The sequence below is a fragment of the Terrapene carolina genome, unplaced genomic scaffold (assembly GCF_002925995.2).
Source record: "Terrapene carolina triunguis isolate 2854851 unplaced genomic scaffold, T_m_triunguis-2.0 Scaffold649, whole genome shotgun sequence".
Classification (NCBI taxonomy): domain Eukaryota; kingdom Metazoa; phylum Chordata; order Testudines; family Emydidae; genus Terrapene; species Terrapene triunguis.
The window spans coordinates 637,260-663,360 of NW_020665000.1; the positions used below are offsets into that span (position 1 = coordinate 637,260).

The 26,101-nt window shown below is 42.1% G+C and overlaps 1 protein-coding gene across 3 annotated transcripts in view; it reads left to right on the plus strand.

Moving 5' to 3' along the window:
* The window catches only part of LOC112107452 (leucine-rich repeat and fibronectin type III domain-containing protein 1-like protein), a 204,699-nt gene that overhangs the window by 39,710 nt on the left and 138,888 nt on the right, over positions 1–26,101 (plus strand). Inside the window, exon 2 of one of the 3 annotated variants that reach the window (XM_029913461.1) lies at positions 17,115–17,179. The exons of the other annotated variants lie outside the window; for them this stretch is intronic. The gene's annotated coding sequence lies outside the window, so the exon portion shown is untranslated. The remainder of the gene's footprint in view (positions 1–17,114; positions 17,180–26,101) is intronic. 3 annotated transcript variants of the gene reach the window in all.

A 26,101-nucleotide genomic window follows, 5' to 3' on the forward strand; every position in this document is an offset into this window, starting at 1 on the left:
AGCTTTGTGGTTGAGAAGCTAATTGGATAAAGTATTCTCACTCATGCCTGTTACAAGGGGTTTCTGGTAAAATGACATCTTTTAATGACAAAGAAAAGAGTATTAGCAGTCTCTACCTTGGGATGCCATATTCTCTGCCTTGGAGAATGGGCAGGATTGAACATTAAGGCTTTCATTGATACTTCTCCCAAGGTGATATAATCATTGACACGAGAGCAGGAGATCTTGCTAAGGGGTTCTTAATGAGCCGTCTCCACTCTTATTCCATATGATTACAGCCTAGATGGTACTCTTCGTGTATAAAGCTGCACTTGAATTCCCAAATCAGCACCTGGCTGTGAGCTGAGAATGGTCATTTTGTACTGGGGGGAATAATAGAACAAACCCCCAGCACTTTTCCAGCATATGACACAGAATGATTGCCTCTGGCCCAGGGCTGCTTATGGACTGAGCTGACTAGCTCATGTCATCTTTCTGGCTTCTCCTCCCAGTTCCTGTCACTGATTCATCATGTAACCTTCAGCATATCGCTTCCCCTTCATGTGCCCCAGTTTCACGATTTTTCAAAAGGAGTTAGTAATATCCCATCACAGAGTAATTTACTAACGTGTGTTGGGATGGAAAAGTCTTTTGAAGAGTGAAATGTTATTGCTGTTTCCTTTTCAGATGGCTCCGCCGCAATTCTTTTCTGCCTGCTCTTGGATAATCAGTGTCCTGCTGTAATGGGTATGTTAGATATGCCACAGATTGTAGAACAGACCTTGCCACTTAATAAACCCCCTCCTCCGCCTTCTTGCTGTAAGAAAAACCCAGTCTGAATCCTGAGCAGAACAAAGGAGATGAAGTGGCTTGTGCTTATCGCCTTTTAGCCTTTAACTCCCTGCACCGCTATCCTCAGCTCTCTGGGTCACATCTACATTGAAATGCATGGACATTTCTGATCTGCCCCTTGCCGCATGTTCTTGACTGTAATAGGAAAATGTCATTTAATTTGTAGTCCTGTCAGAATTGATGCTTTCCTAAATAACTCTCTCAACCTTTCTGGAGACTCAGAAACAGGAGTGAATTGCATGTTTTTCTAATGTTTGCTGCACTGCTACCAACACTTCAAAAGCCATAAGGGCTGAGCGCAAAGGAACCAGAACATTCTCAGCAGAATGGGCCCAGGGCTCTGAAATGCAAGAAATGTAGCAAGCAGAATGGGAAGAGAATAGGAGAGGAAATTGCCATGCAGGCAAAGGTGGGAGGATGATGGGTTATTTATATAGCAATGGATGTACATGGTACTTCCCGGACAAATGAATCCCCGGCCCAGTGAGTCTACAGTTTGAGGCACTGATACTCAATTAGGATAGGCAAGCTCCCTGGGTCCATACAGGATTGCACTGAGGTCAGTTGGATGCTGCCTAGCGCAGGGGTCCTTGAGCTCCCATCCCCATCTAGGAGCTGAGCCTAAAGGATTATATATCTGATGCGCCCTTCAGTATAGAATCAGTATAGAATCTCGGGCTGATGCTAGACTATAAACTGATGCAGATGGATGGGATTTTGGTTTCCCTGAACAGACGAGAGTGAAAATTTTCATTCAGTCCAATGAAAGATGCAGACAAGTTGGAAGGCTATCAGGGAAGAGGACGTGACTAGGATGCCGGAGGGACCGACTGACAAGACAAGATTAAGGGTCTGGTTTTCAGAAGAGATGAGCACAGACTCCACTTGGCATTGTGGGTTCTCAGAATTATATGCTAACTGAATAGCGTGGCCATGAGTTGCCTATAATGCTCTTCAGGTATTTACTACCTGATCCTGCAATTGGATCTGTGTGGGTGGACCCTTTTGCCTGTGTGATCTGATGACAGGATTAGGACCTAATTGTATAAATACCTACCAGAGAGAGGAACTGTTTCCAGTGGCAGGAGTGGGTGATGGAAAGGAGGTGGAATAGGGTGATGGAAAGAGAGGGCAAATTTAGGCTGACTATCAGAAAATCACTCCTGAGAATGAGATCTTAGTCTTTGAAATATGAGACCTTCTACACAATCAGGCTGGAGAAAGTGCTAGAAAATTGTCGTATAGGGAGCTTGCTGTGCAGGCTGAGGGGGATGAAGGAGAAAGACTCTTACAGGTCTTTCCTGCTTTTATATTCTATGCTTTTATTAAGGGTGTGTCCCTGGCTGGATGACAGAACTCTTCCCTTACTAGTCTTAGCACTTGCCTTAGTCAGCAGAGGGGGATATGATCAGATGTGGCCTTTTTTTTTTTTTTTTTTTTTTAACGAAGGTCACTACCAATTTGAATACAACTAGGCCAAGATTTTCATAAACGGCTAAAGATTCAGGGTGCCCCACATGAGCCATCTTAAAGGGGCCTGATTTTTCAGAGGGCGAATGTTCAGAGCGCTCTGAAAATCAGGCATCTTTGACGTGTCAAGTTGGGCACCTAAATTCACTAATCACGTGAGAATCTTAGCAAGTCCATTTAGCAGATCTGGCAGAAGGAGTTGCAAACTTCCCCCTTCCCTCCTGTTGAGTCCTGGCAAGAAGAGTGGTAGCCAGGCATGAGTGAAAGAGGCGAAACCAGCCAGAAAACGGAATCTGGCATAGATAGAGAAGAGGCAAATCAGAGAAAACAAACACAATATTGAGCTGAAGAGCAGATGAGAATTACTCAGCAAAGAAAATAATCAGACAAGTGATTCCTCTTTGGTTTGATAGCAATATCACTTACATGACATTAAGCAGGGGTTGTTGGGTTTGGAAGCTGACCTTGGCTCCCCAGTCTCAGAGGAAAGGTTTCTTTCTGAGGAGCCCTGCTACTTTGGCGCCTTTTCCCCTGAGAATGTGCGTCTTGTTCAGCCATCAAGCTTCAGCTTTTGGAGGCTGGATATTGATGAGCCTTGTACCTGGTAGCAGACTTTTGCTTCCAAGAATTAGCCTTATGAAGTTATTGTGAATGTGATCTGAGCAGGAGGGAGGCTTTGGGCAAACTCCGAGGTGTGGAGCCATTTAAATTATTAGCAGCAACACCCAGGTAAACACAATAACAACGTACAGGGATTTAGACCCTTTCCATATTTCTGAATGAGTCCCAGGCGTGGCTGCAAGATAGAATGTGCAAGGAGGAATAGATACAGCTGCAAAATTCACCTTGTTTCAAAACCAAAGCAGACAAATGGGGGACCCTCCGAAAGTATGGAGTGTGACGTTATTGACATGATCTGTGACCGTATAGATCATAGTTGCAACCAGGGTCCTATGGTTGCACCAGGTCTTGTACAGAGAAGGTCAAGTGGGGTGTCTATGGAAAGGTTGTAGTTTGCTGGTTATGATGATGCTGTCTGTATGTGTGTATCATTTTTGTATGTGAAGTTATGAATATTGGCTCTGTACTTGTATCTCAATGTGTTTGATTCTAAGTAGCCTCAGTGAAGCATTTGGTCAGCTTCTTGAGAAAGGACTATTCTCAGTAAGTGCCCAATCAAGAAACACTTAACTGACAATGGACTTTGGGAGACACCAGTCCACATCTGAGCTTTCCTGGGGACGTTCAAACTAACATGTAAACAATAGCGTCGACCTGCAAAAAGCTAAATCATTCATGGACACGTGACTTGCCCAGGTGGCCACAAATTCCATCTTGTTGCTGTGATTTTGCACAGAAGAACAAAGGGCTTTCCGTCCACAAGAGAGAGAATAAAAAAGGCCCTGGAAACCCCTTCATTTTGTCTTCAGCTGGCTCAAGAGATGGCCTCTCCACCCCAAAGAGATGCCTGAAAGACACTGGGAAAAAGGACTATAACTAAGGGGGTGTGAGTGATTGCTGGACCCAGGCCATAAACCACAACGTTGGTTTGAAAAGGATGGGGCCCAGACTAGGAAGGAGTTTAGTCTGTGAAAGAAGCTTATTGGGACACCTCTGAGGGTGAGATTTTATCTGTAATCAGTTTCTTAATGTATTAGGCTTAGACTTACATGTTTTGTTTTATTTTGCTTGGTAACTTACTTTGTTCTGTGTGTTATCACTTGGAGCCACTTAAATCCTACTTTTTATACTTAATAAAATCATTTTTGCTTATTAATTAATGCAGAGTAAGCAATTAATACCTGGGGGAGCAAACAGCTGGGCATATCTCTCTATCCGTGTTATAGAGGGCGGACAATTTATGAGTTTACCCTGTATAAGCTTTATACAGAGTAAAACAGATTTATTTGGGGTTTGGATCCCATTGGGAGCTGGGTGTCTGGGTGCTAGAGACAGGAGCACTTGCTAAGCCGTTTTCAGTTAAGTCTGAAACTTTGGGGGCATGGGTCAGATCCTGGGTCTGTGTTGCAGCAGATTAGCGTATCTGGCTCAACAAGACAGGGTTCTGGAGTCCCAATCTGGCAGGGAAAATGGGCTCAGAGGTAGTCTCAGCACACCAAGTGACAGTCCCAAGGGGGTCTCTGTGACCGAACCCGTCACATGGAGTTTGGATTTTGTTTGGATGTTCCTCCGACCTAGCTGAGCCTGCTGGCACGCAGCAAAGCCCTTGAGAATAGGCTTTCTGAGTGAAATTCATCCCAAGGCCGATGCACCCCTAAATCCCATTTATGCCTTCAGGGACTTGTGCTGGCTTTCTGCACAGAGGTGTGTCTGGCCTTCTGGCCGTGTAGGTGTATACATCATTAGCAAGCCATTATCACAGTTTAGTGCTCTACTGGAAGGTGCTCTGAGGCACGATGTTGCAGCACAATTTGAAACACTGATTTAAATAGACTGTTGGCAACCTAAGCAAGGTTCCCAACGGACTGAATCAGATTTAGAGACTAAAGTACCTTATTATCCTGAAGGGCTGTGTGGGTGTGAAACCAGTCTTCCAGTTGCCCGTGTTATACCTGTTCAGTGACTAAACGACAGAGACTCAAGATCCCATGGCTGTCAGGGCAGTGCCTTTTACCAGCACTACTTTCACTTTAAAGGAGAAAAATGAACCGTGCAAAACATCTCGGGGGTGGGGGCGTTATCTTTTCAGTTTATGGTTCTTTATTTTTCTTTCTGGACTTCTTTTATTGTTGCTCCCCAGCCACAGGCCGCAGTGGTTCAAGGCTGCTTGGAGACATTCTGTCCACCTGGCTTGAAATTCCATGGCTTTTCCTTGTTACTACAGAAGTTGAATTGACTGATTGTTTGATTGATTTAGTCCTTTGAGTGAAATATCTCCCAATCACCAAAACAGACATCTTATCTTCCCTCCTCCTTACCACCGTACGCAAGCCAGTGTCATAATGTTGTTCAGTCAGGTTTTAGCACTAGGTGTTTGCAAAGTGCTTTTAACTAGGTCAAGGTGTTACCTTAGGATGGAATCCATTGGGAATTTTAGTGTGGCTTTAATTTCTTTGCCTTCAGCAAAACCATTAACCAATTAGATGATGACTCCAGTTGCTTTTATATTTCCACTGATTGTTCCTCTGTAGGTTTTTAAGTATCTGTGGTTAAGAGTTGAGCTGAGGGTTTCATGCAGATCCTGGAGATGTCAGTTGCTTGTAGCCATAGGGAGTTTTTGTTTTGTGCCAGCTTCAGAAAGAAGAATTAAAAAGAATAAATTATGTTTAGGGGACATTCGGTGCAATTAGAGCTACAGCAATAACCTAGATTTATTGGAGCAGTGCACCCAGTTATTAAACCTAAACATTCAGATCCCTATGTTCTCATCAGAGTTTCATTTTGCCTATTGTTCTATTTTTAGTCCATGTATTATCAGAAATGGTCCATCTGAATTATCTTTTGTTTCTTTCAGAATATGATAAAATCCCCCATAGCTAAGCTTAGATGTTTCAAACAAGATTTTGTCCCCGAAGTGAGAGAATCAAGTAAAAAACCTAGTGGCATGTTCAGAGAGAGACAAATTTGCATCCTTAAAGATTCAAACAAAACAAGGCACGAGATCAGTTTACTGAACTCTGCTTTTATCATTTCAAAATTTGGAATTGAGAGATTTTATTTCTCTATTTTTATGCTTGGTCCTTCAAGTTAATTACATGTACCTTGCAATCTAAATAAAATATATTAGCAGCAGTAGTAGTGTTTTAGTAGCACCCACTACGTGCAGTCCACACATAGGGGCCTGCCCCATAAAATGTACAGTTCTGTAGGGATTGTTTCCAGTCTGATAATTTCTTAGTCGTAAAAGCCTTTGTATTTGATGCAGATATAATGCTGCACTTCTGTCTGTTACCAGGATGTTTTGTGTTTAGGAGATGGATCAGATCAGTAGAAGGATGTGTGTTTTTATTTATATTGCAAAATAAAAAAGGCCCCAATCAAGAGGTGGTCAAAGCAGATGCACAGAAAACTAAACACAGCACACGTTCACTGACAGTACAGATTAACGCCAAACCCAACATGAATGCAACTCTGCATACTGCCAAGGAAAAAGCCCCCGTAAATAAATGAGCCTGGTACCATGGCCTAAATACAAACAGATGGCTTTCATTGACCATAGACCTCAGGGTGCTGGATTAGCTACTGAAACACACATGCCCAAGGGTCTGTGCAACGTGGGAGCAAGTTGGAGTCAGGACAGCAGTCTCCAGGGCAACTGTCATCAGCTTGGTACAATCCAGGGAAGAAAGCAGGAGCTGATGGGGTGTGCTAGCTAGTGTGTAAATCACAACTGCCCCCAGTGGATGGAATCAGACCTGCTTCAGCATGTGGGAGTAAGGCTTGGTCTACAGTTAAAATTTAAACTGAAATAGCTAAGTTGGTGAAGGGTGTGAAAAAACCACCCCTCAGACCGATGTAGTTATGCTGCCCTAACCCCCAGTGTAGACTCAGCTATGTCAACAGAAGAATGCTTTGGTAAGTGCAGGTGCTGCTGTTTGGAGAGGTGTGTAGCCTCTATCTAAGGCAGATGGAGATAATCTAGAAAGTACATCTGAACATCCATACTCACACCATCCCATGCAGAACAACCTGAAATGTTAGCCATTATCTTCTTCATCCCCATCACCTTCCTCATCCTCAGTGGCCATCATTGTGGCACCTCCCAAGGGCTACATCTCTCTCTCTCCTACTGCCCACAGCCTGGGATGCTACTTTTATAACACATTACGCTGATGCTACCATGTCTAATGCATATTCAGTAGGGGTTTCTCCTCTCTTCGTTATTTGTATTTCCTCCCCTTCCTAATGTTGAGGTGTCCTTCTATAGGTTAGTATATTATTCATTATCATATATGTCAATTGGTTGCATGGCACTTTTGTGGTTGTATGTTCTTTCCAAAACTTCCCAGAAGCTGGTGTTAGCTCATGTTTCTGTGGTTGGTTGGTGTCATTAGGGACAAAATTCCCCCTTACACTCTACTTCCAATTCCCCAAAACTTGGGGGTGACCGTTGGGTCGTTTATGCCAAAGTTCATAGGCCTCAAGCCTCATGCTAACTGTTGAAGCCAGTGTCTTACAGGATACAGGCCTGTAGGTTCCTTGCGTTACTGCTGAATATAATAAAGGCAGAATAATAAAGGCAAGTCAGTGAATATAGTAAAGGCAAGCTAGCCCTATGGGCGACAGGTGGTATTCCTACACTGACTGAAAACCCCTTCTGTTGGTGTAGCCTGTCTCTTCACTACAGGATGGTGCCAGTATAGCTATGCAGGTATAGTCTCCATAGCCTAACCTAAGTCATCCTCTTGTGGCTGCAACTCACAGAGAAGCCATAGGGAGATCACTTAATGGGCCAGGAAAGGTCACCAAGGCTAAATGAGGCCCCAGGAAGCCGGACGTGAACAAGAAGAGAAGCAGGAAAAAGGGAGAATTGTCACTTGGAGAGCCAGCTGCTATTAAAGTGGCAGTGTGACCAGGGAAGGAGGAGCAGCAAGCCTGCATGGCAAAGTGCTTTGATACCATGGCACCCAGTAGGGAGTGGGAGAGTCCGGTCAGTTGCATCAGTATGTGGGAAGCCAGGAAGTTGAAAGTCAGGCTCCACATCCAGCCGAGTTTCTTATGCCCTGTTGGTTGCAAAGCCATAGAAGGGATGGGACACAGGATATTGAGGTTATCAAACCCCACCAGAGGTTGGTCTGACTTACCCGAGCTTTTACAAGAAAGTGAAATAAATAATACCTGGCACCATATTAATCCACTTCCATGAAAGAAACTGAACGACAGGGATGGGTCATTCGATAATTGCCCTGTTCTGTTCATTCTCTCTGAAGCAGCTGGCATCAGCCACTGTCGGATGACAGGATACTGGGCTAGATGGACCATTGATCTAATCCAGTATGGCCATTCTTATTTTCTTATGAACTGGGAACATTTTTTCAATCAGACTCAGCTGCCATTTAGGAGTTGCAGAAGAGGTAAATCATTAGGCACTTCACTTTTATGTGCTCATGACAATGCAGATGAATAATCAAACTGCTGATTCATTCCTACAGTCTTCATAGACTCTTAAGATAGCTGGTCAATTTTATGCACTGCAACACCCCAGAAAGCTACTGTGGTTTGTGTGGGGTGTAGCTGAGCATTTATTGAAGCTGACAGTTACTTGGCACTCATGTGATCTTCCGAGCAAACCAACAGGCTGTGGATGAGACAGAGGGAATGAAATCTGATTTCTCACCTCTTTACTAACCTGTGCTGGTAGCAGGTTCTACCGAACTAGGAAAGAAAACCGTGTAAGAAATATGTGTAATGCAATCTGTGAGCTCAAAAGAAAAACCCTCCAGGACTTCAGACCCCGTGCCTGTTCCTTCTGCAGCAAGGAAAACTGCATGAGCAATGTCGGTGTTGGATGGAAGAATAAAGTTAATGCAACCTAATACAGACAGACAGACAACAAAATGAAGTGTCAGTAACGAAAGCACTAAAGCAATTTAACTTCATAACAAGCGAATGGGACTGAAGAGGGCTCTTCCATTAGAGTACTTTCTTTTCTTTTTTTCCTTTTTTTTTTTTTTTGACAGCAGCAGCTCATTTGAAGCCCACTGCATCAGTGCCATTCATGCTGTTTCAGATTCTGTTTGCTGCATTGCGATCAGTAGCTCATGCTGTTTTCCTCTTCTTTTCGGTAATGAGGTGGGCATTACATGTCTTCACAGTAAAACAAACTTAAATTTTGCATACAAACAAAAGACAGTACGAGCGATATCTGGAAATGGGTGAAACCTCCTGATTGCTGTGATAACCAATCGTTAAAGAAAAACCAAATTCATTGTTGCTGTAAAGCGTGCAAAGGAATTAAAGAAGGTACTAGGGAGTATTCTGTCCCCACCATTCATGCAGCGTGTATACGCACATATTCAGTAGTTCTCCAAGGAACAGAAAGTAATTGCATGAAATAATTTCTCTGTGTGGAGCAGGAACTGTCTTTTTATTACATGTTTGTGCAGCGACCAGAACAATGGGATTGGAAGCTTTAGGTATTACTGCAGTACAGCTATATGTCATGATAATTTAATAATGTGAAACAAGTGTTTATATTATTAAGAGGCTATTGTCTGTCCATATTTTTCTGCTTCATAGTTCTCAAACCAAACACTTGTACATCTTCTGGAATAACATCTCACATTTATATAATACCTTTCAACTCACTGGTTCCCAAAGTGCTTTATTAGCTATATACAGCACCAGTAAATACCTCTGGGGCACTGGGTGGCAACCAATTAATACACAGTCCATAGAATAGTGATGGGGAGGGTAAATTCTGGACAAGACTTGGGCAAAACTCTGCTCTTGCTTAAAAAAAACAAACGTGCCCCATACGATCTTTTATGTTTGTAACACACAAACAGGGCTGTGGTTTTTAGATTCTCCTACAAAAGATTTGTCCTCATCTGACTGCTTGCAACATCATTTGTCAGCTTTAAAAGAATGAAGGGTAAAGTCAACACCGTTGGGGGATTTGAACCTGTGACTCCAGGGAACCTGATGTTTGAGCCATGCCTTTTTGAGACTCCTCGTCTATTGTTATTCGAGGTTATGGTGGGGTCTAGCAGGCAGCATATAGATTTTTGAGTACAATACATCCGATATAACCTTACATCTCTAAATATTAGTAGAACACAAATGTTTTCATTCTACAGCTCACTTTGTAAGATATTTCTCATGTACTGCTTTCTTTCCCCAGACACCCATGGTACTCTGTGTGCTCTGGTGGGCATGCAGTCTACAGGTGATCCATAGACCACAGCTTGAGAGTTTTTGATTTGTAGTTACATTGATGGGGTCATCAGGGAGATGCTGGCTCTGACAAGGGTCTTTCCTCATATTAGACCAGGAGTGTGAAATCAGGTAATGGAACTGGAGGAGAATGACATCAGATGCACCCAAGCCATCAATAATGCTGGGTTGAGTACTTCTAAGAAATTAAAACAGTCATGAGAAGAAACTTGTGTTCACCATTTGTATCCGGCAAGACATGGTGTTTGCCTCTGATCAGACTTCACGTTGCCTGCCAGAGTTAGCAGGACCAACACAGCACTTTAGTTTTGGTTATGCTGTATTTTGAGGTCTTAAGAAGTGGATAGGCCTTCTGCACAGGGTGAATTTCATGCGTGCATGAAGCAGAGGCTGTGAACGCATACTCCATTATATATGCTTGCAGACACTAAATGATCCATATGTATCTTGCATATTTGCATCCATCTGCTATGTTCAAGTAATATTTTTCCAATTTACAAACAGCTGCTGCTATTCTGTATCCACTATTAACAGCTATGAGGCAACTCCGTTCATTTAAAAAATCACCATTTGAAGCCAGACTTGCTGTAAACTGAGTTCCTGAGAGTAGAAGTTGGTTACAGCAGTAGCTCAGTCAGTCACCTAGGGAAAGAATACTGAAGAGTCATCTACTTGGGTGTTTCTATTTGGATCGCTCAGCTGAGGATAACAGCTGAGAAGGCGTGGCTGAAAGAACAAGCTGGGATCACTTGTATATTTTTCCCAGTAGAAACCAGATCTTTGAGGAATATAAGCTAAAAGAACTGATAATTAAAGTTCTGTTCTTAGTTTGCATCCATTTTTAGCTGTGTGTTTTATTAATTTGCAGCTCTTTGCTCCTCAAGCCAGGTATCTGCTGGCCTCACCATAATTTAGAGCAGCTTCAAAATGTCTGTGAAGTACACTGGTGTATAATTCATAGTTACCAAGGCCAGAAGGGACCATTATGATAATCTAATCTGACCTTCTATATAACACCGGTCATAGAACTTCCTCAAAATAATTCCTAGAGCAGATCTTTTAGAAAAACATCCAATCTTGATTTAGAAATTGAGAGTGATGGAGAATCCACCACAACCCTTGGTAAATTGTTCCAGTAATTTATTATCTCATAGTCAAAAATGTATGCCTTATTTCCACTCTGAATTTGTCTAGCTTCAGCTTCCAGCCACTGGGTTATATTATACCTTTCTCTGCTAGACCTAAGAGCTTGTTATTAAATATTTGTTCCCCATTTGGATACTTGTAAACTGTAATCGTCACCCCTTAACCATCTCTTTGTTATGCTAAATAGATTGAGCTCCTGGAGTGTATCACTATAAGACATGTTTTCTAATGCTTTAATCATTCTCATGATTCTTCTCTGAACCATCTCCAATTTATAAGACCATAAGAATGGCCATACTGGGTCAGACTAATGATTCTTCTAGCTTAATATCCTGTTTTCCAACAGTAGCCAGTGCCAGATGCTTCAGAGGGACTGAAAAGAGCAAGGCAATTAGTGTCTGATCCATCCCCAGTTGTCCATTCCCAGCTTCTGGCAGTCAGAGGTTTAGGGACATCAGAGCATGAGACTGCATTCCCTGACCATCTTGACTAATAGCCATAGATGGACCTATCCTCCATGAATGTAGCTAATTCTTTTATGAATCCCATTATACTTTTGGCCTTCACAACATCCCCTGGCAATGAGTTCCACAGGTTTACCGTGTGTTGTGTGAAGAAATACTTCCTTATGTTTGTTTTATACCTGCTGCATATTAATTTAATTTGTTGATCTTTGGTTCTTGCGTTATGTTCTTGCATTATGTTCACTTGTGGTGTTCACTTTCTCCACGCACTTCAAGATTCTCCACACTCTATCATGTCCCCACTTAGTCATCTTTTCTAAGCTGAGCAGTCCTAGTCTTTTTACTCTCTCCTTGTATGGAATCTCACATAGGTGCTGGAACTAAGGGTGCTGGGGTGCTGCCGCACCTTCTGGCTTGAAGTAGTTTCCATTACATACAGGTTTACAGATTTGTTCAATGGCTCTCAGCACCCCCACTGTACACATTGTTCCAGCATCCGTGGAAGCCCCTACTCCTAATCATTTTTGTTGCCTCTCTCTGTACCTTTTCCTATTCTAATACATCTTTTTTGAGATGGGTTGACCAGAACTTCATGCAGTACTCCAAGTGTGGGAATACCATTTATTTATTTAGTGGCATTATTATATTTTATCTCTTTCCTAATGAGCAGATGTTTTCAGAGAATTATCCGCAATGACTTTCCTGAGTGGTCACAGTTAATTTAGACCCCATCATTTTGTATATATAGTTGGGATTATGTTTTCCAATGTGCATTACTTTGCACTTATCAATATTGAATTTCATCTGCCATTTTGTTGCTCAGTCTCACTCAGTTTAGTAACTCTTCGTGGTCAGCTTTGAACTTAACTCTTTTGAGTAATTTTATATCATCTGCAAATTTTGCCACTTCACTGTTCACCTACTTTTCCAGGTCATTTGTGAATATGTTGAACAGAACAGGTCCCAGTACAGAACTTGGGGGAACACACTATTTATCTCTCTCCATTCTGAAAACCGACCATTTATTCTTACCCTTTGTTTCCTGTTGTTTAACCAGTTACTGATCTATGAGAGGACCTTCCCTCTTATCCCATGGCTGCTTGCTTTGCTGAAGAGCCTTTGGTGAGGGACCTTGTCGAAGGCTTTCTGAAAGTCCAAGTACACTATATCCACTGGATCACCCTTGTCTACATGCTTGTTGACTCCCAGAAAGAATTCCAATAGCTTGATGAGGCACGATTTGCCTTTACAAAAGCAGTGTTGACTCTTCCCCAGCATGTTGTGCTCCTCTATGCGTCTGATAATTCTTTACTATAGTTTCAACCAATTTGCATAGTACTGAAGTTAGGCTTACCAACCTCTAGTTGCCAGTATTGCCTGTGGAGCCTTTTTAAAAAATTGGTGTTACATTAGCTATCCGCCAGTCATCTGGTACAGAGGCTGTTTTAAGCGATAGGTCACAAAGCATCAGCGTCATTGGCGATCCCTCAATTCAAGGATGATCTCTACCACGGATTTACATATGGATCCTGAGATGACACAGGCGTCTGATCTTGGAACCACAGATCCGCCTGCACTAGGTACAGACGTTTCCTGGTGGGCCAGCTGCCTGCTGGGAGAAAGTTTTCTTTTTCCTTCCTTCTCTCTTTTCAGCTTCAAGGTTACATACCATAGTTAGTAGTTCTGCAGTTTCATATTTGAATTCAGAACTCTTGGGTGAATATAATCTGGTCTTGCTGATTTATCAACATCCTTCTTGAATAATGGGCACCAGAACTGGACACAGTATTCCAGCAGTGGTCACACCATTGCCAAATACAGAGGTAAAATAACTTCTCTACTCCTACTCAAAATCCCCCCTGTTTATGTATCCCAGGTTTGCATTAGCTCTTTTGGCCACAGTGTCACATTGGGAGCTCATGGTCAGCTGATTATCCATCACAACCCCCAAATATTTTTCAGAGTCACTGATTCCCAGGATAGTCTCCCATTCTGTAAGCAAGGCCTTTGTATGCATTCTTTGTTCCTAGATGTATACATTTACATTTAGCTGACTTAAAACACATATTGTTTGCTTGGGCCCAAGCAATCCAGATCACTCTGATTCAGTGACCTGTCCTCTTCATTATTTCTCAATCCCCAATTTTTGTGTCATCTGAAAACTTTCAGTGATGATTTTATGTTTTCTTCCAGGTCATTGATAAAACTGTTAAATAGCAGAGGGCTAATAACTGATCCCTACAGGACCTCAATGGAAACATGCCCTCTTGATGACCGTTTCCCATTTACAACTACATTTCGAGACCTGTCAGTTATATCACTCCCTTACTGTGGCTGGGGATCACTGGGGAACTGCTTATTCTGGCTATGTCCTCACCTGCCCATGCCTCATACCCTGGTGGACTGGGGAGACATGGGTGTACAGCCGGCTTATCTGGCTTTACAGCAGCCAGAGATCCCTACCACCACACACCTTCATGCCAGGGGGAACATTCAGCTCTCCTTGCATTGTTAGAATGGAACAAAGGGAGGAGGGATAGCTCAGTGGTTTGAGCATTGGCCTGCTAAACCCAGGGTTGAGAGTTCAATCCTTGAGGGGGCCATTTAGGGAACTGGGGTAAAAATCTGTCTGGGGATTGGTCCTGCTTTGAGCAGGGGGTTGGACTAGATGACCTCACTGAGGTCCCTTCCAACCCTGATATTCTATGAAAGGGGACTTAGTTTGGATCACTGTCTGGCTAATAATTAGGGTGACCAGATGTCCCAATTTTATAGGGACAGTCCCGATTTTGGGGGCTTTTTCTTATATAGGCACCTATTACCCCTCCCCCCCATCCTGATTTTTTTTTACACTTGCTATCTGGTCACCCTACTAATAATGATGTTGTGTATTATTATTTGAACACCCCAAAATGTTAAACACTTTACAACAGAAAAGAAGTACTCACTCCTACCCCACGTTGCTGACAGCCAAGTAAAATAGCAATTAAATTTTAAGTAGCATTTCTGAGCTTTCCTAGTGGTTCCTCTTGGTTAGAAATATCATATAATTTGTGACATAGCCTGTGTTTGAAGAAGCCCCATTGCAAACTATTTTCCATTCAGCTTTGTTAATTAACAATCAGATGAAGTTGTTTTTAATATTTAAATAAAATATGTAGTGTTTCAAGAGTCCACAGTGAAGTTCTGCTTGAAAATATCTACTTTGAAAATAGCTTTTATTTAAACACAGGTCCCTGGTGATACCTGTCATGCAGACTTCTACTCCTTGTAGGAACCTGCACTGCATGGCTTCTTTTAAAGTCTATTGTTCTTCTTAGAGAGAAGAGACAATATGTAAAAACAGCTTTATTTTTTGTTTACCATTTTAATTTATCAGAATTGATGATGTCTCATTACATAGTTTTAGACTTCACAGTTCAAATTCCAATGCTTCACAAACCAATTATCTTTTGGAGTTTGTTCAGTATAATTGTGTGGCCATGCTGCATGCATTCTCTTCTATTCAATTGCCCAAAGACTGAAGCTTAATCAGAACTCCTCCACTGGGCATTTCAACTAAATATCTGTATCCACCAGAAGTGCTCTGTGCAGCTTATGCCATGTCCCAAGAACCTGCAATGCCTTGCATAGTAATTCTGTGTTTAATACTAGTTAGTTTTTTGAGGTTACAGTTTAAAGTACTGGTTTAAAACTTTTGAATTCCGAGATGTGGGAGGTTTGTTTTTGTCCACGCTTTCCATACTAACAAACCATCTAGCATGCAATTCTACAATTTTCTACCAAAAGAACATGCATATTAGAGCTAATCAGCAAATGGGGGAAAGAGGGAGTGTTTCTACAGGAAAATTTAATTTTTTTCTTGAAAAACCAAAAACGTTTAGGCTTTCAACAAAAAGCAGACACTTTTCACAAACAGTTTTACTTCTCTGAAACCCCAATTTTCTGTCCAAAAAAAACTGTTTCAACAGAAACATTTTGACCATGTCTAATCCAGATACTTGTGCTTCCAGTAGATGCCACTAAGTAGGGTTCTGTATCCAGCCTTGAAGTAGGGAGGGCCAGTTTTGTCCTTGATGCAACTCCATTGACATCTTTGGGAATTGTGATGCCAGAGTGCTAATTGCATAAGTCACATGATGGCATAATAGAACCTTGATTTTTTTTACAAGCAACAACCTTCTGAACAACTAATTTTATGAACCATTTTTCCCAGAGGGGGAAAAACATAACAAAAGGGATACCAATGAAGAACAAGTCGACATCCCTTCACATTTCAATGCCTTCAGTGAATTGTAAGTTACTTTTTGCAGTGGTTTGAAGGATAAGTAGAAAGTGATGCATGCACCATGCTTGAATTTATGCACTATACCTACTGTAATTTTGACATATTCAACTTTGAGCTCCTCAGTCCCTGGTTAGTTTGTAAAATAGGGGTTCTACTGTACATCCCACAGAGGATTCTTGGAGCAGGCAGGGGAGTGCTGCCTAACTTGTTTTGAGTCCTGTATCAGGTTCATTTTCTGCCCTTTCAGTTGCCCACTTTCAGCTGTTTCCAGCCTTTGCTGAGTACACTGAGCAATGGCCTCAGGCATTTTTGTGGAGGGGAATCCTCAAAACAGGCATCCCACTTCTTGGAAAATATTTCAAGTTTTGAATGCGTGGATAGCTGTAACTTCACTTTTTAAAGTCCAGTTCACCCTACCTTCCGTATCGTAGATCCTGTTGGGCGTATGGCTCCTCCTCATTATCTCTCCATTTATCACCCCTTAGGAAACTATTGTGAGAGTGTGTCTCATTGGGCAGCTAGAAATCCTGTTTGGAAAGCATGGATTTATTGTGACTTAGAAAGCACTACATTTTGCATATAAATTTATGCAAAAACTAGTGCTGTGGGGGTGCAAACCCTGAATGAGCAAGGCTCAAAACATGAGGTGCCTTGGTTAATTTCTTTATGCATTGCTTAGAAGTCAATCTGACTGCACAGCCAAGCAGCTTTGTATGTCATTACCTTTAGTTTTGTATCTTGCAGGGCACTTTCTTCTAATGAAGTGTTCTGTATTATTTAGTGTAAACCTGAGAATTCTGTACACTTTTACTTAAATGAGGGGAAAGTCACCATGGAAGGCATTTTTTGCTGCTCACAAATTGTTGTTGCTGCATTATTTCTACACCTTTAAGTCAGCTCTGATTATCTTGCAGCATGGAAATGTGTGGTGGTAACACAATAAAGGACTTTACATTATAGTCACAAGCTGCCTTCACATCAGCCTTTTTGTTCCTAAACCAGTAGTTTATCACATCCACATTCTCACTGCATGTCTTTTATAACTTCCCATTGTCTAGGGATTAAGAACTTCAAGTTGCACTTCAAGTAAATAAAAGGAAGAAAAAAGCAAGGAAGAAAAACAGTGAATTGGCTCTATCAAAACTATGTGTAGCCCTTAAGTCAAATCTTTCTTCTAAAGACTGCTTTATAATTTTCTCTCTTTCCTGCTGAGTTCCCTTTGTGTGACTTTAAAGTGCAGGAGCATGCAATGTAACGTCTCAGGGTAAAAGTTCTAGCAGCTAAAGTGGGGGTAATGTAGTTGCGCATGTCAATGTCACCATTGTACTCCAGAGTGCTCCTTAAAATGAGCCAAAACTGGAGTTGGGAGTTGAACCTGGATCTTGTGAATCCCAGTTCTGTACCTTAATCAAATAAATGTAACAAGAATCTGCATTTTTATGTGTAGATTATAATCTGCATTTTAGCATGGCTGGGTCTGTGGGTTGCACTTAAATGCATTTGCAGGACTCTTCAGCGAGCTGTTGAGGTTTCTGCTTCGAATATATTTTTTTAAAACACTCATAAGTTTCCTATTCAATAATGGATTCTCCTAAACAAGGCTTTGAGCTGTCAATTTGAGCTTGTTACATCATGGCACAAAGGCACCCATTTTTAAATACAAGAGCCTTAAGAGCAGCTGATGCAGTTGCAAGGAAAACTCCATTGGTACTTCAAGAACTGCAGCATATTCAGCCAAGCAGTTTACACAGCATGGCTATGGGCTGCCATTCTTTCCCATGACACAAGTAGCATGTTCTGTGCCACTTTACTGTGACTGCCAATTTTTTTCTGGCGTTGGCCCCTTCTTCTTTGGCAGTGTGGTGCTATCCAAGCTCTTAAAAATCCCAGCAGTTGATTTAAAAAAAGAGAAAAGAAAATTAAGAGCATCAACAAAAATCTATAGTTAGAAACCTGAGGTGAAATCCAGGCTTCACTTAAGTCCTAAATTAATAGAGTTTAAGGGGGGAGGGATAGCTCAGTGGTTTGAACATTGGCCTGCTAAACCCAGGGTTATGAGTTCAATCCGTGAAGAGGCCACTTAGGGATCTGGGGCAAAATCAGTACTTGGTCCTGCTAGTGAAGGCAGGGGGCTGGACTTGATGACCTTTCAAGGTCCCTTCCAGTTTTATGAGATGAGTATATCTCCATTTATTTTTATTTTAAAGGCCTGAATGTACTGTTAGATCGGGGGTTCTCAAACTTCATTGCACGGCAACCCCCTTCTAACAGCAAAAATTACTACATAACCCCAGGAGGGAGAACCAAAGCCTGAGCCCTCCCAAGCCCCGGTTGGGGGAGCCAAAACCTAAGCCTTACTGCCCTGGGTGGAGTGGCCAAGGCCCAAGGGCTTCAGCCCCAGGCAGGGGGCCTGTAACCTGACTGACTAACCCTCTGGCTTCGGCCCCGAGTAGTGGGACTCGGGCATCAGCCCCAGCAAGTCTAATGCCAGCCCTGGCGACCCCATTTAAACAGGGTGGCGACCCACTTTGGGTTAGATCATCTAATCTGGCCTCCCATATGTACCAGGCCAGAGAATTTCACTCAGTTACCCCTGTATTAAGCCCAATAGCATGTGTTTGGTTAACACATCTCTTCCCAAAAGGCATGCAATCTTGATTTAGAGCAGTCTTTCATTTGCGGACCCCTAAACCTTTTCAAATGGAGGTTCATGCTCAATCCGCTCTCTCAAACACTCCTAAATTTACTGATCTTAAGTGACTGAGGGCCTGATTTTCAGAGGCTTCTGAGCCCCCCTGCAATTCCTGCTGTCTTCAGCTGGACTCATGGTGCTCGGTACTTCTGCAAATCAGGCCCTGTGTAAAAGCACTGAAATAAGGGTGACAGATGTGAAGAATCTTGGTGAATAACCTTGTTTTATCCCTGAGTATAATTCCTACTCACTGCTTTAGGACTTATCAGAGAGTAGGATGTTCCAGCCCTAAAGGGTATGAGCTGTGTTCAGGCATTTCCACAGCAGCTGGCTTTATAACTTCACTGCGATGAACCCTGCCATGCTATTTTAGGCAGGTAGATTAGATTCGTTACTCTGAGATCAACGATGAGTGACCAATCCCCTCAAACTCTCACAGGTTTTTAGGTAATCCTCCTGTTTAGTTTCTGAGTAGACGTTCTTGACCCAGTCAGTTACGGCTGTGGAGACTGGAAAGTGTTTAAAACCTCTGCGTTCTTTAAAGAGCTTTTTCGATAATACGGTGCTTTCTTCCAGAGTCAGTGGATGCTATTTTATAGGGCGAGGGTAACATTTTAAAAACCACCTAAGGCCTCGTACTCACTAAGGTACTTAGGTACCTAAATCGCAGATTTAGTTGCCTAGCTAAGTTTTAGGCTACATGGTGCTTCACAAAACTCCTGCCTAATCCTGTAGGCTCCTAAACTAACTCAGTACCTAACTGCGGGGTAAAAGTTTCCCAGGGGCGTAAGTTTCTGCCACTGAGCCTCTGTACTGCTGCCTCCTATTGCCCGCCTAAGCCCCAGAGCGGTTCATGAACTGAGGGGGGAGATAGGCGTTAGTCGGTTCCACTCACGTGTGCAGCCCAATCCCATCGGCATATTCAGGACAGTGCCATTCAAAATCTGACTCATTCTCTCTGTCTCCTCCCACCCCACTGCTCTTTAAGTATTTGAAGTTGTTGCACTGTGGTTACTTAGTCATTGGGCCAGAGCGAGAGAGAGAGAGACTGAAAATTACTCTGTAGACTGCTGGTTAGGGCACCCACCAGGGAGGGAGGACCCCAGGTCCTGCCCCCCGTGCACCAAACTGGTACAGTTCCACAGGGGAGAGAGAAGGAGTGCTACCTCCAAATATCCTGTCGCTCAGTGGTCAGAGCACTCTCCTGGGAGATGGGAGACCCGGTTCAATCCTCTCTTCACCTCAGGCATAGAGGGAATTCACTCTGAGTCTCCCACATCCCAGGGGAGTGCTCCAATCACCGAGCTAAAGTTTACAAGGTGGGCAGTGGGACTGCCTCCTCTTCCTCCGGCTATGTTGCATAGAGTAGGGCAGGCACCTCACTCTTCTCACAAGATGTGGCTTAGATGCCTAAGCCGCCTGCCTCCAGGAGAGCAGTTCCCATCCATGAGTTGTTAGCAGATGTAGGAGCCTCTTTGCACCCTGGATTTAGGTGCCTATCTCCATGATGGGGTGGGATGTGGGACACACCCAGTTGTCGGCATTCCCCATTAACTGGCTTTAGGCAGCTCCCGGTGTAGTGTGTTGGCTTTTGTGAATTGCAGGCTAAGGTGCTTCTCTCTCCCCCTTCATTGTATAGGGAGCCTAGGCACCTAACTCAGGCTTTGTGAATCAGCGTTCTCCTGTGACTTCCTAGGCCCCTAAAAGGTTGGCATTGCAACGCTCCCCATCCCAGCACCTGAGTACCTTTGTGACTCTGTCCCTCAGTGATGTAGGAGTCCGAGGCCCTAGTTAATAAGAGCCCGATTGTGTCACTCTTATAATAAGCAGAACGTTATTCCAGGAGTAAGTCTATTGGGACTAGTTATGGAATAAGTTATTACTTAGTGAGAGAGAGAGAGGCTGACAAATAATACTTGGCATTTATACAGTGCTTTACATCTTCAAAGCACTTCACAAAAACACTTACTAATTTTTCTTCACAGCCTTCCTGTTAGGAGAGGTATCCACATATTGCTGTCCCCATTTAATGGTTGGGGAACCGAGGTGTGGTGGCTTGCCCCAGGCCACAGTGTGAGTCAGTGGATTAGAATTCATCAGTGCCTGACTTAATTCCATGCATGCTGCATTGGTCCATGCTGGTCCTCTTGACACTGATTGTAGAGTTTTGTTTAATAACCATGTTGGCTACTTTTTTTTATGAAAATGACCCATGTTATAAAAATATAATTATAACCAATTATTGTTCAAATGCATCTATTTTAAATTCTCAGCAATCTGTCTCTAATTTGGTATGTGCTACTACTATGGATATGCATGAATCAGAATGGCCTGACCTAGCTGTTGTTCAGAAAATGCAAGTGAATAGCCATAACATATGCTGAGATGCCTAAGCGGGCGGCTGTGAAAGAGTGTTTTTATTCAGACAGACAAGAACTTTCAGTCACTGGGCAAATAAAGATGTTTTACCTCTGCAAGTTGATTAACAGTCCTTGTAAAACCTCATTAAATTCCTTTGCCCCAGATGTATTTACCATTTTCTCATTATTATAGTTGTTAAAAAAAAAAAGGAAAGAGCAAACTCACACTAGTCTACTGAATAAAATACAACAGCACCCTGATGTGCTCACATCTGTGTAAAGTGCAGATAGGCTCACATAATGCTGTTCAAGTGTACTGGAAAGATAATGAGCATATACCAGATGTAATTAAAACGACCTCTAATTCATAAGATGAGCATCTAATTCTTCTGTCCTGATAGTTGGATTGTTTTAGCATTCCAGTGCCTTCATTATACAAACAATAAAATGTAAGCGGAGATATGTTCTTTAAAAATGTTTTTTAAAATATTAAGAATGGCCTTATTGGGTCAGACCAAGGGTCCACCCAGCCCAGCATCCTGTCTACCAACAGTGGCCAATGCCAGGTGCCCCAGAGGGAGTGAATCTAACAGGCAATGATCAAGTGATCTCTCTCCTGCCATCCATCTCCACCCTCTGACATCTCAACAGTAACATCCAAAATGTACTTGGGTGTTCTACAGACAGAGATACAGTCCCTGTTCCAAAGAGCTTACAATTGAAAAGGGAAACGCAAAACTATAGATGCGTTGTGGAGGAAAAGGGATGTCTAAACTCTCCTTCCCTACGTGTCATCATGCTTGCCTCTTCATCTGCAGTTTTCCTGTGATGGTAATCGCCACAGCTTTTAGCAACAAGTACTTTTCACATAATGGCTGTTTGATTTCTGAACTCCTGACAGTCAGCCTCCATTTCCTATTCTAGTCTTACACCAACACACAGCTCTGTTAATGGATCATCATCCTAATGGGCACTCTGAACTGCTCTTTAGCAGAGAAACCTTTTTTACAAGTGGCGCAGTGGTGCTGTGATGTGCACACACAGGTTCTCGGTAAGGCGTGCTCGATTCATTTTCACCTCTGATCCAAGATTGGATTTTGACTCAAATCTCCAGAGGTGGCAGGGAGAGCATGCTAATCCATGGCACCTCAGAGCTGTCCTGCTACCATCTTCTGTCCTTTCTGGGCTCTGGAGTCACTAAGATACTTACGCACATGCCTAATTAATACGTGGGAGTTCTATTAACTTCAGTGGAAATACTGACTGCTTACAATTAGGCACAAGTTTAAATACCTTGCTGAGGTGGGGCTTCAATGTAAAGTAGAATTTGATATCACTGGGGTGTCTTTTGTTTATTTGTGACAGACCCATGTTACTGACTGAATTTCTACAGCCTGTATTATTATGCAGCTTGTCTACAGTGCCTTGAATAGATTAAAATGGACCCACAGCCCCAGAATGATAGTTTACTAGAAGGAAATTTCTGCAATAGGGCAACACTAACAGAGCAAAGTATTTATTAAGCACATAATCTCTCTGCAGTTTAAAAAACCCCACACCAACATGTTTTTGATAATTGACCAGCACTCAACTGCAGCTACCCTCTGGAAAGTACACCCAAAACAATACTGTCAGATTACCAAGCAAATAAAACAAAACACGCATACTAAGCTAAAGATCTTAAAAGGACTGGTTTCAATAAATAATTTCTCACCCTAAATGTTGTTTTAGGCAAGTTGCAGAGTTTCTGTAGCTTAGAGTTCCAGGTATTTCTCTTTACAGACTAGACTCCTGTCTTAGTCTGGACTCAGTCCTTGTCTTTCCCTCAGCTCAGTTCCTTTGTCTCTTCAGGTACTTTCAGCAGTCTTTCTTCTTGGGCAGGAAGGCAATGGAGAAGAGTCCATAAACCCCGACTGCTAGAACCTGGGATGGTCAACAAGGGATGGATTGCTCGATAGTAATTAGGATCCTGTCACCAGCCACTGTTGGATAGGACAGGATACTGGCATAAATGGACCATTGGTCTGCCCCAGCATGGCTGTTCTTATAGGAACAATATTTTGAAGCCTTTTTACAGTTGAAAGCTCTTCTGTTTCCAGCAGAACAAATTTTACTCCCTTGCTATGCAAATAGGTTTCTCTAAGGTAAGGTAGACTATAATAAGCAGAGATTTCCTAAGCACCTGGGTACTAATAGACTTAAAGACATCTGTCCAATTTATTTAGATACAATTTTTGCAGGACTGATCTAGAAGATTTTACCTTCCATGCTGCAAAAAAGAATTCTGGTCACAAATTCACGACCAATAAACCTGCAGGCTGCAGCATAATGAAATCGTACAAATTTTAATACTGTCTATAACTTTTCCCCAGAATCTCGCTGTCCCACATAGATACAAAGAGGAAAAAGGATCTCTCTTACCTTTTCATCTTGCAGACATCTCAGGAAATATTATGCAGCACCACTAATTGCTGCAGAGAAGAAGAAAAATTTGCCCTAACTGTATTCCAGCTTTGTTCCACAGTAATATCTTAACCCATATACATCTTCCACAAGACTTTGACCTTTGAGAATTTTCACTTTGAAACTAGAACACAAAGTCAGCTTCTTACTGATCAAGGTGTTGGCAGTGAATTAACTTTAAATAAATGCTTTTGCAGAGCTTTGAGCAGATAAAGTGCTATAAGTGTGAGATTCACCCTTGAGCTGACGTTCTGCATAAGGATGATTTTCACCGACTGTTTAATATCATCATTACTCCATGCACCCATTGTGAGCCAGCAGTTGCTTTGGCTACTGTTAGCTTCATCAAAGGGTATTCTTCATTGCAAACAAAGGGTGTGTTCTGGACTGAGGTTAGCTAATTTGAGTTAAAATAGAAGTGAAGAGATGCAACTCTGCTTTTAACTTGAGCTGCTAACCCAAGTTAAAAATCCATTTGCCATGTCTTCACTGCTATTTTAACTTGAGTTAAGAACACACCTTTTTTTGGTAGTTACATGTCCTGTGTGTATCACTATAGGAGTTGAAAATATACATAATAGGCAAATTAGTCTCTTGTGTAACACTACTGGCTTAAATTAAATTTTAACAGGAATAATGTGGCCCAGATTGCAAAAAACAAGCAAGTCTTATTCCTGCACCCTGAAGTAGAAGAGGGAAAGATCAATAGATTAGTATAGCAGCATTGTAGGAGTACTGCAGTAGAAATGCAGCAGCACTTGAGACTGTTCCACATTATTTCCTTGCTAGACTGTGACAGCCTTTGTCTTTGATTTCTGACTTCTTCTTATATTTAAATAATTGTGTTACTTATAAAGCAGATGTAGAAGCAAAACACTGTCTCTGTTCTGCAGCCCCTTGCTTGGATCTGGTTGTGTTTCCTCCCTCCACTGCCCTTTTTTAGCCATTAGAGAGCCTCCGATAAAAAGACACTATAGAAGAGCAAAGCAGTATTTTGTATATTTAAGAGGGCATTGTGGCAGGAAGAATATCTTTGCACTATGTAATTTTTCCATGACATAATCCCACTATTAACTTCAGAACTTCTTTATTACCAGAAACATTTGGCTTTCCTTACTGTCAGTTGAAGAGGTTTTTTGGTTTTTATCCTCAGTAGGGTTCGGGATTCTGGTTTGGGCATCTATAGAACTACAGAGATATTTTGTGAATCTTTACCCAGAAACTGCAGCGAAACTTATTTTTTGTCCCACCAGCTGTCAAAAACTTTGTGGAGCTCACAAAATCTCAGCCGGAACATTACAGTAATTTCCCTGTAAGAGTGAATTCATTATATGTCTCTTATACATACATCCGCATTTGCAGTGACTCTGTACTCTTTTATGTTAGTGTTTTTAGGGAAAAGGAATCTCACCATCCTTGCAATAAGGTAATTTATTATCCATATCAGCCACAAGATACACACGCCATTCAGCATCTATGTAGCAGAACCTTGTAGTGTGCACTGATCTGAGGTTTGTAATAAGTTGTTTATTTAGAACACTTCCAACTTTTCCTTACACAGAGGCAGAATGGAATTTATTCAGTGTATCGTTTGACAGAAAAACATTTTCTTAACATATGACAAAAGCCCTCTCTTCTTTTTTTTTTTTTTTTTTTTTCATTCTGTTTCCGCTACAGTTTTACTTCCACTGCCAGTCAGCCAGCCATGGTAAGGACCAAACCACATGCCGTAAAGCATCAATCTGTTCCTGGGTAACAGACATCTCAACTCTTGGTGGTAGAACATGGGCTCTTTCAGCATTTTAACTCGATAGCTACTAAACATTTGGGTCTCTGCATTTCAGCTGCAGCAGGGTTAAGCGTTAAGTGCTGCAGAAAATAGATTTTTGTACTTTTCTTTTCACTCCTGTGCACTCAGCCCTGGGGAGGCCGGAAGATCATTCAGTATGTGTCAATATCAATTTGAAGGGTTTCTCCATTTAAGAATTATTCAAAATATTGTAGTAGTAAGTTGGATGATGGGTCATTAAGGTGGCAACATTATTTGGTAGTCAAAACAAAGGAGGATGATAAGGAACTGTGGAAGGATTTATAGCAAAATTAAATCCAAAAGTATTTGAAATAAGACAATGGGAACAGAAAAATGGGTTTGATCCTACTCCCCTGAGAGTATAGTCTAAGTAAAGAGTTCCATTCCAAAGCAAGTTCCATTCCCACAAACTCTATTGCAAGAAAGGAAGATAGAAATATCTTCTCTCTATGGGACTCAAGCTAAGGGCTAGTCTACACTGGCAGTGCTTTAACGCGTCTCTAAAAAAACCCACCTCCACGAGGGTCGTAGCTACCAGGGTTTTTTCACACCCCTGAGCAAGAAAGTTGCAGCACTGTAAATTGCCAGTGTAGACAACCCCTAATATAAAGATAACGGCTGTTTTGAAATACCAGAGGCTGTTTAAAAAAAAACAAAAAACAAACAAAAAACGAAGAGTCCTTGTGGCACCTTAGAGACTAACACATTTATTTGGGCATA